Genomic DNA, 19,939 nt, shown 5'->3' on the forward strand with positions numbered 1-19,939 from the left:
TGAATAAAACAGGTTTCATTGCTCAAGATTTGAAACATTCTTACTGAGATCATCTTCATGTTCAGGTTCCTCCTTCTTCTGAGGCAGGACACCTCCAAGTGATTGGTACACTGAGGAGAGGTGTCTATCAGAGGTGATGAGTTCCAGAGGGATTAATGATACTTCACCTGAAATGACATCAACATGTGAAGAAAGATCAACAACTGGGACTAGTGTAGGGAGGCGTGTTGTTGTTGTTGTTTTAATGATATAATAAATCTTAGTTTCATTAAAAACTTGAGTCCAGACTGGAGTGAAGCAGCACTTCTCCACAGGACAGAACCATACAGGACAGATTCTGATCCACTATCCACTCATTACTGACCCCAGTACTGACCATCCTGTTCTGTACCACACTGTCTGGTGGAAAAGTGCTAAATTGTTCCATATGTACTTACAGCAGAAATCTTCATCTTCAGATCCTTCATCTTCTAGATCCATGGGGGCGATGTGTCCCACTTCTGCTGACTGCATTATTAAAGATCTAACATAAAGACACACACACATGGATGAATGGATGGATAGATGGATGGATAGACAGACAGAGCAGCACATATTTACACATTTCAACAGCTCACAAAGTATTTACATATAATTGTTGTCTGTTTTTATTCATGGATTTAAAATGTGAACATCTGTATGCTAAAAGGAGCGTTCCTTCTCCTCCAGGTACAGATGTAGAGCTGAGTATTGTGCTGATGAGATGAATCTGCTATATTGTAGCATGAACTGTGGAGTGATTTAGTCTCTCCTATGTAAAGGTGTGATCACTCCTCACTGCATTGTACATGACACACAACACTGCTCACTTTGTGCTGGAACATTTTGTCCTTGAGATGAACCAGGTTCTCTTCTAAGGGTGTTTGGATGGCGACTCAAGACTATCAGGACCTGAATGACTGAAAACCTACACAGACATGTAAAAAACTGCTAAAATAAAAAGATAAACATCTGTAAACAAAGCTAATAAACTTGACGTGTTTCTATAAAAGCGATCTATAAAACTTGTAAGATGTGAAAGTCTTTATCTTCTACAGGGGGCGCTGCTCAGCTGCGCACTGCATGTCAGTATGCTCCGTTTGTTTGTGTTTGGTTTTTTTGGTTTTTGTGGTACTAAATGATGTCTAATCACTGTTTTTGCTCGCTTCATGACGGCCTGCGGTTATTGTCCGTTTGGATGAGGGGACAACTTTATTAATGATGCCTTTGATTGTGTGGATTGTTGGCCTGTGTGGATCCTGGCTTTGGTTGTCACTGCTACCGCTAACATTAGCACATTTGAGTGGTAACAACATGCGTAAGTGTGGGGAGCTGACACAAACAATCCGCTCTTACAGTCGAGAGACTTTACTGGAGTTACAAGAGAAGTTTATGTAACTTCCCCCTGACACTTTGATGCTGGACACCATCCCTCGAGAGCTGTTTAGAACCAAGCGGAGCATCAAACGCGAAAGGAGAGGGAGAATTAAGAACCAGCTACGGCGGAGATCTAATCGCCCACCGCTCCCCTCAATCGTCTTCACAAACCTGCACTCCATGAGCAACAAAGTAGACACTATAAGAGCATACAGGAGGTATTGTAATGAATTCCCCGAAGTGTCTTTGTTATGTTTCACTGAAAGCTGGTTACAGCCGACGATGTCTGACTCGCTCTATGAAATTTCCGGGTTCACGCTCGTACGAGCAGACAGGGACGCAGATTCTGGGAGGACGCAGGGAGGAGGCATCTGTGTGTACATAAATGATCTTTGGTGCAGGCAGCACTCAGTGAAATATCAGATATGCAATCCAAACGTGGAAATACTGGGAATGACTTTAAGACCATTTTACTTACCCAGAGAATTTATATGCATTTTACTTTTTGTGGTATTTGCCCCACCCAGCGGTAAAGCCTTTAAAGCAGCCAACATCATTGCTGACTGTGTTCATGAGCTACAACTTAAATACCCTGATGCCCCAGCAATAGTAGTTGTTGGAGATATTAATCAGTGTCATCTGGTGTTTCCTGGCTTTAAGCAATACGTAAAAAATCAAACCAGAAAAAACAAAATTCAGGACAAATGTTTTGTAAATATTAAGAATGCTTACATATCAAAATGCAGACCTCCTATCGTAAACTCGGATCATAATGTAATTCATATGATTCCAGTCTATAAGACAAAATTTAAGTTTTAAGATTTAAATTTAAGAGAAGTAAGCCTGAAAAGAAAATCATAAGAATCTGGACAAATGAGAGTAAGGAACAGCTTAGAGCATGTTCTGATTGGACTGACTGGAGCGTTTTTCATGAGGGCTCTCTAGATGAAAGAACATCTGTCATTAATGACTATATTAACTTTGTGTACAGTTGGTAGTCCCTACAAAAGAAATTAAAATATATCCAAATAATAATACTATGTGACCAAGAACATCAAAGGAGTTATAAACAAAAGGAATTTGGCTTTTAATAACAAAGATATGGTAACACTTACTCAGACAGAAAAAGAACTGAGAATTAAATAAGAGAAGTAAAATCAAAACACAGACAAGACTTAGAAAACACCTTTAAAACTAACAACTCTAAAAAGGTGTGGGACACCATGACATCAATGACAGGTATGATGTCCCCAAAACAAACCTATTGCAACAGATAATGATTATAAGTTTGCCAACGACTTAAACATTTACTTTACAAGATTTGAATCATCAGACAGCTCTGAGAAATGTAATCAAACATTGAACCAGGACCTTTAGACAGAATTAATACCAATGTTGATGAAGTTAGAAAAATATTTAAAGCCACTAACATTAAAAAACAAAAAACAAAGGGCCAGACAAATGTAGTCCTTTTATTTAAAAAAAACACTTGGCAACCAGTGTTTTAACTTTCAATCAACACACACACACACACACACACACACAGTTTCCAATAGCATGGAAAACTTCACACATAAAACCACTGCCCAAAACACAATGTCCAAAAGAACATAAAGATTTCAGACCCATAGCTCTGACATCTGTGATCATGAAGGCTCTAGAGAGACTTCTGCTCAAACATCTACAAACTACATGTACTAATGACAAACTAGACCCATCTCGGTTTGCATATAAAACAGATGCTGTTGCCACATTAGTTCACATCATTACTAAACATTTAGACAAACCCCATAACTATGTAAGAGCACTCTTTCTAGATTATTCATCAGCCTTCAATACAATACAACCCAATATTTTACTTTCCAAAATGTCCCATCTGGGAGTAAACCCCTATTTGATTTACTGGTATGCCTCTTTTCTTATAAACAGAGTCCAGCTGGTTAAAGTAAACAAGACACTTTCTCCTACCATCTCAACTAACGTTGGTGCACCTCAGGGCTGTGTGAGTTCTGATGACTGCTGTTCAACTTTAAATAATCAATATGTCTTAAAATACTCAGATGAGATATTCTGTTAACATTACTACATGACTCGGACGGCCCCGATCTGCACCAACAGGGGGTTAACAAAGTGGTTACATGGAGCAAAAACAACGCTCTGGAAATAAACACAAAGAAAACAGAAGAAATTGTGTTTAGCCCAAAACCAATAGTTGTAAACCCCACCATTATCAATAATGAAATAATCAAACAGGTGGATTCTTATAAATATCTTGGTGTCATGATTGATGCCACCTTATCATGGAACACCACATTGACTACATCTGTAAAAAAAAAAACGAAACAGAGAATGTATTTTCTCCGTCGCCTTCGGTCCTTTGGAGCTACTCAGCAGATACTCTTACTGTTCTATACTGCTGTTATCTTGAGTGTTCTGCAGTACTGTAATGCTGTGTGGTACAGCTGTTTGTCCACATCTGTAAAGTCTGGACTGAAACACATGACCAAAATCTGTTCAAAGATCCTGGGTCAGCCTCTAGAGGGCCTGTATGAGACAGCTTATCATAACAACAATTCCTTGATGTGCGCTGCTGGATTCCTTGATGTGCGCTGCTCCGTGTGGCTGCCAGTCACAGTCTCTCTGCGTTTCTGCGTCTTTTTTGTCTGTTTTAGTGTTTTTTGTGACTTTTTCCCCAAACCTCTGTCAAGTCTATGGACATTTTCATGCAGCTTTTTAAGTTTAAGTTATTTAAGTTACTTTTTAGAGAATTTTAAGTTACTTTTTAGAGACTTCACTCGCAACATGTCTCGTCGCATTGTCTACTCGTGGGATCAGCTGATCGCGCTGCGGAAGACGCCGGCTTTGTTTACATCTAGGACGGAGATTCCAGCAGAACTGAGACGATCGGATCGTGGATGTAGAGCTGGGAACAAGCGGCGGGAGAGGAGAAGGAGTTATAAACCTTGTCTCCCTTCCATCATCATGGGAAATGTGCGATCATTGGTGAATAAAACGGACGAACTTTCTGCGCTGATCCGGACACAGCGAGAGTACTGTGAGTGCAGCATCTTATGCTTTACGGAATCCTGGCTGAATCAGAATGTACCGGACTCTCATGTTCACCTGAACGGATTTACTACTGTGAGGGCGGACAGAGTTTACCATCAGACCGGTAAGAAGAAGGGAGGGGGTCTCGCTGTGTTAGTGAACAACAGATGGTGTAACCCTGGTCACATTACGGTGAAAGAAGTGATCTGTCAGCCAGACATTGAACTGTGTGTGATCGGAATGCGTCCGTATTATTTGCCGCGAGAATTTACGAAAGTGGTTCTGTGTGCTGTGTACATCCCTCCATCAGCCAGCGCAGACATCGCGTGTGACGTCATTCATTCAGCTATCGCTAGAGTGCAGAACCAAAGTCCGAGTACCTTCATCTCAGTGTCTGGTGACTTCAACCACACTTCACTTTCATCATGCCTGCCTACATTCACTCAGTTTGTTAAATGCAGGACTAGAGAAAACAGAACACTGGACTTGTTGTATGCTAATGTCAAAGAAGCGTACAAATCCACAGCTCTCCCTCCGCTGGGACGATCTGACCACAATCTGGTACTCCTCAATACACAGTACAAGCCCCTGGTCCAAAGACAGCCAGCATCCACCATAACAGTGAGGAAGTGGTCACCTGAGGCCGTGGAATCACTGCAGGGCTGTTTTGAGGCCACACAATGGGACGTTCTCTGTGATCCTCACAATCAGGACATTGATGAGATAACAGCGTGCGTCACGGACTACATCAACTTTTGTGTGGACACTGTTGTACCCTCTAAAACTATCTGATGTTTTTCCAATAACAAGCCATGGGTTACAACAACCTAAAATCCCTTCTGAACCAGAAGAAGAGAGCCTTCAGGACAGGGGACAAGGAGGAGCTAAAGAGGGTACAAGCAGAGCTCAAAATAAGGATTAAGGAGGCCAAGGACGAGTACAGGCTAAACTGGAGGCCAATTTGAAGAAAAACAATCCTCGTGAGGTGTGGAAAGGCCTCAGAAACATCACAGGCTTTAATCAACACAGCTCAGGAACATCAACATCAACTGTGGTTAGCCATGAATGGGCGAATGAGTTAAACCAGTTCTTTCTAAGGTTTGACAACGACTCTCCTTCTGACCCATTATCCTCTGCTTTGTCTCCAGCCGTCTTGCATCTTAACACCGCAGCACAACAACAGTTATCATCATTCACAGCCCATACCTCCACCATACCGAACATTTACACCTCACCTGACATGAATGTTCCTTCCCCCAACCACACTCAGGACCAGTCAAGCAGCAGGGTACCAACTTTTACTGCTGACCAAGTGAAGAAAGAGCTGAAGCAACTCAAGCAGTGTAAAGCAGCTGGACCGGATGGCATTCAGCCTAAGGTATTAAAACTATGTGCTGAGCAGCTGTGTGGAGTCTTTCAGCACATCTTCAACCTGAGCTGCAGCCTAGGAAAGGTCCCACTCGGGTGGAAAACTTCTTGTGTGGTTCCTGTCCCCAAGAAGAAGCAACCAGTGGCGCTAAACGACTACCGTCCTGTTGCTCTGACGTCCCACCTGATGAAGACACTGGAAAGACTGATGTTGGGCCACCTGAGATCACTGGTAGGAGTTGATCTGGACCCCCTGCAGTTTGCATATCAGGATGGCATTGGAGTGGATGATGCTGTTATCTATCTGCTGGATAGAATGTACTCCCATCTAGACACTACAGGCAGCACTGTAAGGATTATGTTTTTTTATTTCTCCAGTGCGTTCAACACCCTACAGCCTGTGTTACTTGGGGAGAAACTTCTGCAGATGAAGATGGATGTGTCTATCATCGCATGGATAATGGACTACCTGACTGGTCGACCCCAGTTTGTGCGATTGCAGGGCTGTGTTTCAGACATGGCCATGTGCAGTACGGGGGCTCCCCAGGGGACTGTATTAGCACCGTTCCTGTTTAACATCTACACCTCGGATTTCAGATACAACTCTGGCACATGCCATCTTCAGAAATTCTCAGACGACACAGCCATTGTGGGGTGTATCAGGAATGGGCTGGAGGCTGAATACAGGAAGCTGGTTTCAGACTTTGTTGACTGGTGTACACTGGACAAACAAACTGCAGCTCAACATCAGTAAGACAAAGGAGATGGTGGTGGACTTCAGGAAACTCAGTCCTCCCCTGACACCAGTCACTATCAATGGAGCAGTAGTGGAGGTGGTTGACACTTACAAGTACCTGGGTGTGCACTTGGACAACAAACTGGACTGGAGTTTTAACACCTGTGCAGTGTTCAAGAAAGGACAGAGTCGTTTGTACTTTCTGAGGAAACTGAAGTCTTTTGGAGTGTGCACTAAACTCCTATGGACATTCTACCAGTCTGTTGTTGCTAGTGCCTTATCTTATGCTGTCGTGTGCTGGGGCAACAGCATCAACAAAGGTGCAATGAACAAAATAAACAAACTAATTAAGAAGGCTGGCTCTGTTGTTGGAGTCAAATTGGACACTCTGGAAGAAGTAGCAAAAAACCGGACACTCAATAAGCTGCTTTCTATTATGGACAAAACATCACACCCCCTGCACACTGCAGTGGAGAAACAGAGAAGCACGTTCAGTGGTAGACTGATACAGCTGTGCTGTACTAAAGAGCGTCGGGTGAGATCTTTTCTTCCCACTGCAGTAAGACTCTACAATGATTCTCCTCATTCCAGAAACACTACGGATCTCCTGCCACCTGAACAGTGTTGAATAATTTATTTTATCAGTGCAATATCTTTTTATCTCATCTAGTGCAATATACTTTTGTAAAATAATATATTTATATATTTTTTTCTCTCTTGGTGCAATAATACATTTGCTGCTGTTTTTTGATAATGTTCTGTCTTTTTGACTATGCCCTGTTATGTTTGTGTTGTTTTTTGTCTGTATTCCCTTGTGTACTCTGTACTGTAATTTGTAAACTGTAACTCGTAACTGTGTAATTTGTAAAGTACTGTGACACTGCAATTTCCTTCGGGATCAATAAAGTGTTATCTTATCTTATCTTAACACAGTGCTGCTAGCTAAAACATAATCTCTGATATTAATCATGTTTTAAACAGTGAATATGTACTTCTTCCATCTGGACGGCAATACAGTGTTCCACGGTTTAACAAGGTTAGACTAAAGCACTCTTAAATTAAACAAATAGCTTATTCCATAATTATCAAAGGTGTTATAATTTAGTATAATGTCTGTGTTCTATGTGTTGTAATGATAATGTATTGTGTTGTAACAGAGCTACTGTGTTTTTATGCAAGAACAATTTCAGATCTCTGATCTGACAATAAAGTATTATCTATCTATCTATCTATCTATCTATCTATCTATCTATCTATCTATCTATCTATCTATCTATCTATCTATCTATCTATCTATCTATCTATCTATCTATCTATCTATCTACAGTGCCTTGAAAAAGTATTCAGCCCCCTTGAACTTTTCAACCTTTTGCCACATTTCAGGCTTTAAACATAAAGATATGAAATTGTAATTTTTTGTGAAGAATCAACAACAAGTGGGACACAATCGTGAAGTGGAACGAAATTTATTGGATATTTTAAACTTTTTTTAGAAATAAAAAACTGAAAAGTGGGGCGTGCAATATTATTCAGCCCCCTTGCGTTAATACTTTGTAGCGCCACCTTTTGCTGCGATTACAGCTGCAAGTCGCTTGGGGTATGTCTCTATTAGTTTTGCACATCGAGATACTGAAATTTTTGCCCATTCTTCCTTGCAAAACAGTTCGAGCTCAGTGAGGTTGGATGGAGAGCGTTTGTGAACAGCAGTTTTCAGCTCTTTCCACAGATTCTCGATGGGATTCAGGTCTGGACTTTGACTTGGCCATTTTAACACCTGGATAAGTTTATTTGTGAACCATTGCATTGTAGATTTTGCTTTGCTATGTTTTGGATCATTGTCTTGTTGGAAGGTAAATCACCGTCCCAGTCTCAGGTCTTTTGCAGACTCCAACAGGTTTTCTTCCAGAATGGTCCTGTATTTGGCTCCATCCATCTTCCCATCAATTTTAACCATCTTCCCTGTCCCTGCTGAAGAAAAGCAGGCCCAAACCATGATGCTGCCACCACCATGTTTGACAGTGGGGATGGTGTGTTCAGGGTGATGAGCTGTGTTGCTTTTATGCCAAACATAACGTTTTGCGTTGTGGCCAAAAAGTTCGATTTTGGTTTCATCTGACCAGAGCACCTTCTTCCACATGCTTGGTGTGTCTCCCAGGTGACTTTTTATAGATATCTTTGAGAAATGGCTTTCTTCTTGCCACTCTTCCATAAAGGCCAGATTTGTGCAGTGTACGACTGATTGTTGTCCTATGGACAGATTCTCCCACCTCAGCTGTAGATCTCTGCAGTTCATTCAGAGTGATCATGGGCCTCTTGGCTGCATCTCTGATCAGTCTTCTCCTTGTTTGAGCTGAAAGTTTAGAGGGACGGCCGGGTCTTGGTAGATTTGCAGTGGTCTGATACTCCTTTCATTTCAATATGATCGCTTGCACAGTGCTCCTTGAGATGTTTAAAGCTTGGGAAATCTTTTTGTATCCAAATTCGGCTTTAAACTTCTCCACAACAGTATCTCGGACCTGCCTGGTGTGTTTCTTGGTCTTCATGATGCTCTCTGCGCTTTAAACAGAACTCTGAGACTATCACAGAGCAGGTGCATTTATACGGAGACTTGATTACACACAGGTGGATTCTATTTATCACCATCAGTCATTTAGGTCAACACTGGATCATTCAGAGATCTTCACTGAACTTCTGGAGTGAGTTTGCTGCACTGAAAGTAAAGGGGCTGAATAATATTGCACGCCCCACTTTTCAGGTTTTTATTTCTAAAAAAAGTTTAAAATATCCAATAAATTTCGTTCTACTTCACAATTGTGTCGCACTTGTTATTGATTCTTCACAAAAAATTACAATTTCATATCTTTATGTTTAAAGCCTGAAATGTGGCAAAAGGTTGAAAAGTTCAAGGGGGCTGAATACTTTTGCAAGGCACTGTATCTATCTATCTATCTATCTATCTATCTATCTATCTATCTATCTATCTATCTATCTATCTATAACTTTTAAAATAATAAATAAACTGTAAATCAGTCGAATCATTTAGGTGAATCGGTTCAGATTCATCGGTTCATTAGTACTGAATCATGTGATGCTAACAGTTAGCGGAGTAGCAGTTTGTGTGTTTAAATGAGAAAAAAAAGTGTAAGCTACTTAAATCATCAAAGTCATTCATTATTATTATTTTCCGTTGTTATTATTAATCATAATATAGTTAACTGAATTGTAATAAATACATGAATAACTGTTTTACTTACAGATCCAGTACAAACACGTTGGCTGCTGCTTCTTCTTCTTCTTTCAGATTAATGGCGGTTGGCAGACCAACTTCAGGTGCATTACCGCCACCTACTCCGCTGCTAAATAAAAATAAACCCCCCCCCGGTCAGGCACTCGTGCCCCCAAGACAAGTACTCGCACCCCAGAGGTTGAAAACCCCTGCATTAATGCAGCAACGTGCACTAGACACAAGGTATCGGATGTTTAGTATCGGAACCTCGTTTGCGAGTACGAGTACGAGTTAATGAGCTCGGTATCGAGCTAATACCCGATACTAGTATCGGTACTCATGCATCTCTAAAATAAATATTGTTGTAATTTTACTTTTGTTCTTTTTGCCGCACTTTACCGCTAGCATTAACCACTTGCTACTGTATGTTACGGGTCTTTTGCTGCTATAAACCAGGTGCTCCATTCTGATTGGCTGAGCTGAATGTCACTCACATATCGCCGCTAAAATATTGTAATATAATAATAACGACCTAATGGGCTGGATTCTACCTGTAAGGATACAACTGGTGATGTTTTGACCGCCCCAACACACATTCTCAGAGCCTGAGCTTGTATTACATCCAGTGCTCTCAAATTAGAGACAGCTGCTGATCTATATGCCACACACCCATAGTCCAAAACAGGTCTCAGCAATGTTCTACAGATATACAGAGGTGAAGATCTTTCAGCCCCACAGTCACATCCTGCCAGGCCATTTAAGTATGTTTAGGCCACTTTTACACTTATCCACAATTTTTGTATATGGCTTTTCCAGGTCAATTTGTAATCTAGCCACATACCTAAAAATCTGACGACCTTCACTTGCTCCAGCTCCTGCCCATATAATCCGAGACCCAGAGGAGTAGTTTTACATTGATTGGAGAAAAAGGTAACCTGAGTCTTTGAAACTGATATCTTAAATCCCCAGTCATTTGCCCAACACTCCACCTCTTTTATGGCCTCCTGCATCTTTTTTATAACAAATGAAAGATTCCTTCCTTTTTTTCACAGGGCTCCATCATCTGCATACAAAGATTTGGCTATTCCAAAAAAATATCGTTTATCAATACATTAAAAAGCAGTGGGCTACAAACACTACGCTGGGGCGTTCCATTTTCTATATTGTAAATCTTAGAGAAGGCAGTTTCCACCCTTACTTGTATTGTCCTATTTCCTAAGAAATCCATTATCCAGTTACACATTCTTCCTCCAATCCCTAATTTGTCCAATTTGACCAGCAAGCCTTCTGCTATCATATGTTTTTTCAATATCAAAAAACACAGCCACCTTACTTCTTTAAGGAGCTGCGCTTCCCTAACACCTGATTCCAGACACAGTACTGGGTCCACTGTCATCCTGCCTCTACAAAAGCCACTTTGATATGGCGAGAAATAGCTACAGCCCTCACCTGTCTGTTACCATACGCTCCATCAGTTTGCTTAGACGTGTTCTCTAGAGTGAGGAATCACGCTTCTCCACCTGGCAATCCCATGGACCAGTCTGGGTTTTGGGTTGCCAGGAGAACTGTTCCACCTCACAAATGTGCTTCTGGAAGAATGGTCAAAATTCCCATAAACACACTCCTAAACCTTGTGGCAAGCCTTCCCAGAAGAGTTGAAGCTGTTATAGCTGCACAGGGTCGGGCCAACATCATATTACTATATTATCATATTAATTCTCTCTTTGAATAAATGCCCCAGGATTCTGCAACCGAATCCCCGCAGAGCCACATGTCTTTGCTTAAATTAGCAGTTTTTACAGAGTTGTGAACCTTCACAAATTTCTGGGCTAACATTTTCACCTTCTCAGCTTGTGACACAGCTTCTTTACCTCCACTTTGTGGTACAGGTATTACACTACCCTTCCTTATCCCCTTTCATTTACCTTATTGTATGCCACACATCACATACAGGAATGTCTGTCCCAATCTTGATGCAGAATGATCTCCAGTAATCTCTCTTCACTGTTTTCACCAGTTTTCTTACCATTGCCTGTGCTCTTTTATATTCCAGTCGCACAGCAGTAGAGTTTTCTGGGCCCTATGGAGCACTTTATTACATATCCGGACATATCCATTTCTTTGTCCACCACAGCACTGCTCTGCTCTTCCCATGGGGCTTTTTAAAAGGAACTCCAATAAAATACGACATAGCTCATTGTTACACCTATCCACTTCACCAGACATTGACCAACCATGTATTACAAAGATCCCTAAACTTTTCCCAATTTGCTTTACCAAAATTCCATCCTGGTAAAAACTCTCTCCCTTTCCTATTGACCTCCATAGCAATTTCACAAAAAAGGAAAAAGTGGTCACTTCCCAAAGTTGTGGACTGACAGGCAGCCCAGTTACTCATCCCCGCTATAGTGAATAAGGTCAGTGTCAGATCAAGCATTGTTGTATTATTTACAAGATTGATCCTTGTGCCCGTTCCATCATTGAGACAAACCATCAGAAATTCCTCCACAACAATTCCATTATAATCTGTGGCTGCACTACCCCACAGCATGCTATGAGCATTAAAATCTCCACACCAAACTGCTTTATAGTGGCCTGGCCCACCAACATTCTTTAGCACTTCTGTTGTAAGTTTCTTACAGGGATTATAAGAATTAACCAACCTGAATCTTCCACCTTTGCCCCATATCTCTATCACCACAGATAGACCATTCATCCACCATTGCCCTGCACCCACTAACTATATTATATCCCTTTAAGTTAAAACTTAAATGAGGCTTCAGCCACATTTCTTGAATGCAAACTAAGTCTGGCATGTGCGGTCTACTTGTTAAATACTTCTTAAACTCCTGTCCGTTCGCAATAAGACTCCTAGCATTCCACTGTAAGATCACCAGGCCATCACTTGCCATCACCATTCTGGGAGGACACCACTTTCCCAGCAAGGTCACCACTAATTGCTTCCCAACCCCTTAACGTTCAAGAACTTTTCTGCCGATGTGATTATTATTTTACTTCTCTCAGTCCTACTGCCTGTCTGGACCATACAGTTAACCACCTCTACCATAAACATAATAAACATAGTTTTCTCTACCAGCAGTGTGTCTGGCGTGATTACTCTGTATTCCTGGGACCTTCGATCAGATCTATTTTCAACTGCAGCCTTTCCTATCTGCCCGGAGGTCGGTCCCGTTCTACCACCTTCAAAGCCTCAGCATATGACAAGCCTCCTACAGCTCTGACATTTTGTATTTCACTTTTTTCGTGTATCACATCCCCTGTATGCTGCCTTGTGGTCCCCTCCACAGCTACTACACCATCTCCACATTTCCCATATTCATGCTCACCTCCACATCTCCACACCACATCTCTTTCTTCCCCTACATACTGAAGCCACATGACCATACCTCAGTTGTAACACCTCACGAATGGAGGCACATACACCTCACTGGAAAGCTGATATATCCTAGATAGACCTTCGCAAGCGATTAACTACCATCAAACTGAATCATGACCGACAAGCTATCAGCCTTAGTACCATCTCTAAACCCTTTCAATCTTACAACTTCTATCACTTTGCCACCAGTTACAGTTTTTTTTAAATCTGTTCCATGGATACATCCAACAGAACCCCTCTAATCACTCCGCATATCCACATTTTCTTCCTGAACAGACTCGTTGCCACCCTCTTCTCTCCTAAACTTTTAAGCTTCAGTACTTTATCACGTTGACGCTCATCCTTACATGTTACCGAGAGCTTCCCCCCCTTGAAAATTTTAGCATTGGCTAGATCACCTACTGCTGTTTTAAGTTCAAATGTAAATTTAATCGGATTCATTGGACATCCCGATTCAGACTCAAAATTAACTAACTCCTCCTTTCGTCATTTTACCTGCTTCCCTCTAATCCCGCTACCAGTCGATTCCCTATCATCAGACGTACGCCTATCTTTCTTTTTGGTTTGCCCCTTTTGACCATCCGCCCCACTCCCACTTACAAACACTTCTGGCTCACTTCCATTTCCTTCATCACTTCCATTTCCTTCTCTACTCCACACCCATCAGAATCAAGACATGCACGCAAAACTTTCTGTAGCTTTCTCTCATTTCTAAGACCAATTGAGCTGGTTGATCTACAACATTTAGGTTTATTCATTCCTCTACTGGACGGAAGTAAAACATCAGCACCACATTCATTCAATAACGATTCGAACCACAGTTTAGTCAACTACATTAGAACATATAATATTTTAACATATATTTTATGAATCATGTTTTAATCTTTGTTTTAGTATGGATGATTCACACTTTCACGGGTCAGAGAGCAGGCACGCTTGGTTTGTGATTATAAAAGCTTTATTTATAATGCACAAAAGTTACACAAACAATAAGTAATATTTCTGTAAAACTACCTGCAGAGCGTTTATACACCCTGGATTAAGCTATCATTACCCACCTCTCATCAGCTGGGGAGAACCTTCAGCTCTGGCAGGAGATCAACCTAACCCAGAAATACCGGGTGATACGCGCTGTCCCACGGCTGAGCTCCCGCTAATGCCAGAGACTTTTCACCTTTATATAACAATCAGAACTTATAATGAGGTAATAAAACTAAATAAGTTTCTCTCCAGTGTGAATGCGCTGGTGTTGTTTGAGATGACTCTGTTGATTAAAACTCTTCCCACACTGTGAGCATTGATGCGGTTTCTTTCCAGTGTGAATGCGCTGGTGTCTTTTGAGAGCACTCTGGCGATTCAAACTTTTCATACATTGTGAGCACTGATACGGTTTCTCTCCAGTGTAAATGCGCTGGTGTGTATTGAGATGATTCTGTTGATTAAAGCTCTTCCCACACTGTGAGCACTGATGCGGTTTCTCTCCAGTGTGAATGTGCTGGTGTAATTTTAGAGTACTCTGGCGATAAAAACTTTTCCCACACTGTGAGCACTGATACGGTTTCTCTCCAGTGTGAACGCGCTGGTGTACTTCAAGAGCACTTTGTTGATGAAAACTTTTCCCACACTGTGAGCACTGATGCGGTTTCTCTCCAGTGTGAATGCGCTGGTGTATTTTGAGATCACTTTGTGTATTAAAACTATTCCCACACTGTGAGCACTGATACGGTTTATCTCCAGTGTGAATGTGCTGGTGTACATTGAGATGACTCTGTCGATTAAAACATTTCCCACAGTGTGAGCACATATACGGTTTCTCTCCAGTGTGAATGCGCTGGTGTACATTGAGATTACTCTGTCGATTAAAACTCATCCCACAGTGTGAGCACTGATACGGTTTTTCTCCAGTGTGAATGCGCTGGTGTATATTAAAAGTACTCTGTTGAATAAAACTCATCCCACACTGTGAGCACTGATACGGTTTCTCTCCAGTGTGAATGCCCTGGTGTTTGTTGAGATCACTCTGATTATTAAAACTCTTCCCACACTGTGAGCACTGATACGGTTTCTCTCCAGTGTGAATGCGCTGGTGTAGTTTAAGAGCACTGGGAGAACTAAAGCTCTTCCCACACTGTGAGCAGACGTTCCTTCTGTTCTGTTCTCTGGTGAGAGAGCTGTTAATGCTGACAGCACCAGAGGACGTCTGCTGATCACTGGAGCTTCTGGTGGGCGTCAGATCCTCATATTCAGTCTTAATCTTCACCCGGGTCTCATATTTGACACTGTGTGGGGTCTTGATGTGTTTGTGGAGATGATTTTGGGTTGTACAGGAACGTGGATTTGAGGAGCAGCAGAAATCCTTGTTCAATCCTGAAGAAGAAAAACACAAGCTGCTCTTGTAACACAATCAATTACAAACATCACAATAAACACAGAGCAGATCAAATTATTTTCAAAGCTAAAAGTGAAGAGGAGCAAAGACACGGTACTGAGTGAGTATAGAGTGAGATAAAGAGTAAATAACCTCAGCACTTTTACTTTCAATATAGCTACAGAACATATTCACTCTTTTACACGCCTCAGTTATTTACTGGATTATATTATTAATATTATAAATATCATTATTATTATTATCATTACTGATGATAGAAACATTCTGACAGATGAACCATTCATAAATAAAACAGGTTTCATTGCTCAAGATTTGAAACATTCTTACTGAGATCATCTTCATCTTCAGGTTCCTCCTTCTTCTGAGGCAGGACACCTCCAAGTGATTGGTACACTGAGGAGAGGTGTCTATCAGAGGTGATGAGTTCCAGAGGGATTAATGATACTTCACCTGGAATGACATCAACATGTGAAGAAAGCTCAACAACTGGGACTAGTGTAGGGAGGCGTGTTGTTGTTGTTGTTTTAATGATATAATAAATCTTAGTTCCATTAAAAACTTGAGTCCAGACTGGAGTGAAGCAGCACTTCTCCACAGGACAGAACCATGCAGGACAGATTCTGATCCACTATCCACTAATTACTGACCCCAGTACTGACCATCCTGTTCTGTACCACACTGTCTGGTGGAAAAGTGCTAAATTGTTCCATATGTACTTACAGCAGAAATCTTCATCTTCAGATCCTTCATCTTTTATATCCATGGTGGCGATGTGTCCCACTTCTGCTGACTGCATTATTAAAGATCTAACATAAAGACAGACACACATGGATGAATGGATGGATAGATGGATGGACAGACAGACAGAGCAGCACAAATTTACACATTTCAACAGCTCACAAAGTATTTACATATAATTGCTGTCTGTTTTTATTCATGGATTTAAAATGTGAACATCTGTATGCTAAAAGGAGCGCCCCTTCTCCTCCAGGTACAGATGTACAGCTGAGTATGGTGCTGATGAGATGAATCTGCTATATTGTAGCATGAACTGTGGAGTGATTTAGTCTCTCCTATGTAAAGGTGTGATCACTCCTCACTGCATTGTACATCACACACAACACTGCTCACTTTGTGCTGGAACATTTTTTCCTTGGGATGAACCAGTTTCTCCTCTAAGGATGTTTTGATGGAGACTCAAGACTATCAGGACCTGAATGACTGAACACCTACACAGACATGTAAAAAACTGCTAAAAATAAAAAGATAAACATCTGTAAACAAAGCTAAAATAAACTTGACATGTTTCTATAAAAACGAGCTATAAAACCTGTAAGCTGTGAAAGAAAAATAGATGTTTTATCTTTACAACTGTAAAAAACATAAACAAAGCTAAAATAACGTTTATCTTTACCTTTATCTAAAACTTTTAAAATAATCAATGTAGTGGCCTTCTTCATCCAATAAAAACGATTCTACATTAGGGCACTACATGTGAGGAAAAAGAGTAGGTCTACCAATTTTGACGCGTTCCTTTGTTTCCACAGATAATACACGTTGTTTATACCGTTGGATATGTCAATCCATTTATTGTCTATTTTTTCCACATCCCAAGTACAAACTCATACGGTACTTTTTATATACTACATACGTTTCCATTCAGTACATGCGCTACTCAAACAATACTCAAAACGGTACATATGCTTCCTTACGTTCACCATACGTTCAAAAAACAGTTTGACTTCTTTACTCGATTCCCCCTTTTTCCCCCTTTTGCCAGCATCTTTAAACCACCTTTTATACATACTGTGCCACCTAGTGGCCGAACCAAGCACAACCATAAAATCAATGCAAATGGCTCTTACACACCGGCCCCTAATTGTTAATGGCAGTAAGACATAAACAATTAAATATGTACAATATCAAATACAAAAGAGCCAGCAGGTGAAAGCGTAATATGTCAAAACAAAAACAACACAACAAAATAATAATAAAATAAAAATATACATGAACACTTTTGCTATTTACATTTTTCATAATCTTAAATGTTTTCATGTAAAAGACATAGCTTTGTCACTGGTCTTTCCAATATAGTGTTTTTAGTTTGAATTCTTACAGATCTAACCAATCCCTTTTTGTCTGGAAACGTTTCGAGTATTTTCCCAAGCATCCAAGAATTACGTGGTGCCGTGCTGTCTGCAATAAGAACTATGTCACCAGGCACTAAATTGCGTTTTTCTTTATTCCACTTTTGCCGTTCCTGTAGCAAAGGTAAGTATTCTTTAACCCATCTTTTCCAAAAAAAGATCTGAAATGTATTGTACTTGTCTCCACCTTCTTTTTACATATAAATCAGTTTTATCAAATAGCCCAGGAGGCAAAACTGGCTTCCTTTTCATTGTAAGAAGATGATTGGGGGTTAAAGGCTCCAAGTCATTAGGATCGTCTGACAATTTAGTTATGGGTCGGTCATTTATAATTGCTTCAGCCTCACAGAAAACAGTTTGTAACCCTTCATCATCTAAGGTCTGCTGATGTAGTAATGAAGCTAGTGTTTTTCTCACCATTTGAATCATTCTTTCCCATGCACCACCATGATGGGAGGCTGTGGGTGGATTGAAGTTCCATTTGATTTCTTCATTTATCAACATTTTTTGTATTTTATCATGATCCAACATAACTAGTGCTTCTTTTAGTTCTCTTTTTGCACCAATGAAATTAGTTCCATGATCTGATCTAAGATGAGAGATTTGTCCTCTTCTGCAAATGAATCTGCGTATGGCATTTATGCATGCATCGGTGTCTAAAGAATATGCAGTTTCTAAATGAATGGCTCGGCTGGCCATGCACGTAAAAATAACCCCATACCGTTTTACAGTGGAGCGCCCTCTTTTCACTTCAAAAGGTCCGAAATAATCGACCCCAACGTTAGTAAATGGAGGAAGATCAGGAGTTATTCTATCTATGGGCAAGTCTGCCATTTTCTGCTCATTCAGTTTACCTTTAAATTTCCTGCAAAAGCCACAACTGGATAGGATTTTTCTTACTGCTGCATTAGCATGAGTTATCCAATATTTCTCACGCAATCTGGAAAGAACATGGTTTCTCCCACCATGACCGATCTTTTCATGAATGTACTTTAAGATGAGTTTGGCAACGTGCTGATCTTTAGATAGGATGATGGGATGTTTAATCTCTTCTGGCATTGCTGCCCTACATAATCTGCCACCAACTCTTAATAGTCCATTGTCCAAAACGGGGTTCAGTCTGTGAATGATACTGTCTCTTTTTACTCCAGATTTGCCTGAGGAGAGAGTTGCAATTTCATTTTCAAACTTTTCATTTTGAGAAAAATGAATAAGTTCTTTTTCTGCTTTAGCGAGATCATCTGTGGACAGTCCAGTGTGTCCCAAAGCAGCTTTGGCCTTCTGTATTTCCTGTTTCACATACCAGGATGGGCCTGCAGAATTTAACAATTCTTTCCTTTTCTTAGATAAGTCTATAAAAATGTGTTTTAATTTTAACATCCATGCGACTGCAACCTTTAGTCTTTTCCAATCTGAAAAGTATGTTATGAACTGGTTTGTTGGATTTGGTGCATTTTCTGTAAGCACAGCATTTGTTTTGAGCTCTCTTTTAAGTTCGGGATCTTCAGGAACAATGGTCGTCTCTATGGTAAACTTTGGCCACTGCTCTTCTTTTTTCCACAGAAATTCTGGGCCGTTTAACCATCGTTTACTTGCCATGAACTTTTCCACCTTTAGTCCTCTCGATGCATCATCTGCAGGAGTTTGAGAAGTATGGATATATCTCCACTGTTTGTGGTCTGTCGCCTCTCTGATGCTTGAAATCCTGTTTGCTACAAAGGTGCGAAATCTCTTGTCTTCATTTTTTATGTATTTTAGTACTGAAGTGCTATCTGTCCAAAAGCATGATTTTTCAACTGGAAATTGCAATTCTGTTCGAAGTGTTTTGTCCATTTGAACAGCCAATACAGCAGCAGTAAGCTCTAATCGAGGAATAGTGATTTGATTGAGTGGTGCCACTCTTGCTTTGCCAAGCAGAAAACAGATGTGAACCTTATTTTGGTTGTTCTGTATTCTGAGATAGCTCACAGTGCCATAGCCACTTTCGCTGGCATCGAAAAAGTGATGCAGTTGAGCATGTTCAAGTAGTTCAAAATCTTGTGACTTAATGCATCTTTTTACCTTGAAAGAATTTACTTGCTGAAGATCTGTCATCCATTTGATCCACTGTTGTTTCAGGCTTTGAGGAATTGGATCGTCCCAACCATAAGTTTTTCTACATAGTTCCTGAAGCATGAGTTTGGCTGGAAGAGTTAGTGGTGCCAAATACCCCAAAGGGTCATAAATAGAGCTG

The 19,939-nt window shown here is 40.7% G+C and overlaps 1 pseudogene; it reads right to left on the reverse strand.

Moving 5' to 3' along the window:
* Nucleotides 1-19,939, reverse strand: part of LOC134334891 (uncharacterized) — a 759,100-nt pseudogene that overhangs the window by 69,089 nt on the left and 670,072 nt on the right.

This window comes from Trichomycterus rosablanca, chromosome 2 (assembly GCF_030014385.1).
Source record: "Trichomycterus rosablanca isolate fTriRos1 chromosome 2, fTriRos1.hap1, whole genome shotgun sequence".
NCBI classification, from domain to species: domain Eukaryota; kingdom Metazoa; phylum Chordata; class Actinopteri; order Siluriformes; family Trichomycteridae; genus Trichomycterus; species Trichomycterus rosablanca.